The 1,043-nt window shown below is 53.8% G+C and overlaps 2 non-coding genes across 2 annotated transcripts; both read right to left on the bottom strand.

Moving 5' to 3' along the window:
* Positions 1–315: 315 nt before the first annotated feature.
* Positions 316–434, bottom strand: LOC123178908 (5S ribosomal RNA). The gene has a single exon (XR_006489955.1). It is a non-coding gene; the product is annotated as a 5S ribosomal RNA (ribosomal RNA).
* A 297-nt stretch (positions 435–731) lies between these two features.
* Positions 732–850, bottom strand: LOC123178907 (5S ribosomal RNA). The gene has a single exon (XR_006489954.1). It is a non-coding gene; the product is annotated as a 5S ribosomal RNA (ribosomal RNA).
* Between the last annotated feature and the right edge of the window lie 193 nt (positions 851–1,043).

The raw sequence follows: 1,043 nt of genomic DNA, 5'->3' as shown, positions 1-1,043 counted from the left end.
GCTGGTATGATCGCATCCGACATGTTACCCCGGTCTTCGTCCCTTATCCTTGCCCCTCCCAGCTCCACTACAAAGACGATTGCACATTGCTTTGGCCGCTCCCTCTCAACTACGGAGACGAGTTTAACGCGGTTTCCACCCCTCCCTCTCAACCGCACCAGTGCACGCTTGCCGCGCCACAACGCCGACGCTGGACCCGTGAATCGTGAGCACCCAGCTATGACTTACCGCACTCGTGCAAAATAATAAAACACGGTAAATATATTACTTACACGTGCGTTTTGTTTTGCAAGCGGCGCGAAAAAAATTAAAAAGGGAATGCAACACGAGGACTTCCCAGGAGGTCACCCATCCTAGTACTACTCTCGCCCAAGGACGCTTAACTTCGGAGTTCTGATGGGATCCAGTGCTTTAGTGCTGGTATGATCGCATCCGACATGTTACCCTGGTCTTCGTCCCTTATCCTTGCCCCTCCCAGCTCCACTACAAAGACGATTGCACATTGCTTTGGCCGCTCCCTCTCAACTACGGAGACGAGTTTAACGCGGTTTCCACCCCTCCCTCTCAACCGCACCAGTGCACGCTTGCCGCGCCACAGCGCCGACGCTGGACCCGTGAATCGTGAGCACCCAGCTATGACTTACCGCACTCGTGCAAAATAATAAAACACGGTAAATATATTACTTACACGTGCGTTTTGTTTTGCAAGCGGCGCGAAAAAAATTCAAAAGGGAATGCAACACGAGGACTTCCCAGGAGGTCACCCATCCTAGTACTACTCTCGCCCAAGCACGCTTAACTTCGGAGTTCTGATGGGATCCGGTGCTTTAGTGCTGGTATGATCGCATCCGACATGTTACCCCGGTCTTCGTCCCTTATCCTTGCCCCTCCCAGCTCCACTACAAAGACGATTGCACATTGCTTTGGCCGCTCCCTCTCAACTACGGAGACGAGTTTAACGCGGTTTCCACCCCTCCCTCTCAACCGCACCAGTGCACGCTTGCCGCGCCACAACGCCGACGCTGGACCCGTGAATCGTGAGC

The sequence above is a fragment of the Triticum aestivum genome, unplaced genomic scaffold, assembly GCF_018294505.1.
Source record: "Triticum aestivum cultivar Chinese Spring unplaced genomic scaffold, IWGSC CS RefSeq v2.1 scaffold4338, whole genome shotgun sequence".
Lineage (NCBI taxonomy): Eukaryota > Viridiplantae > Streptophyta > Magnoliopsida > Poales > Poaceae > Triticum > Triticum aestivum.
This window is presented reverse-complemented; position numbering and strand designations above follow the sequence as displayed.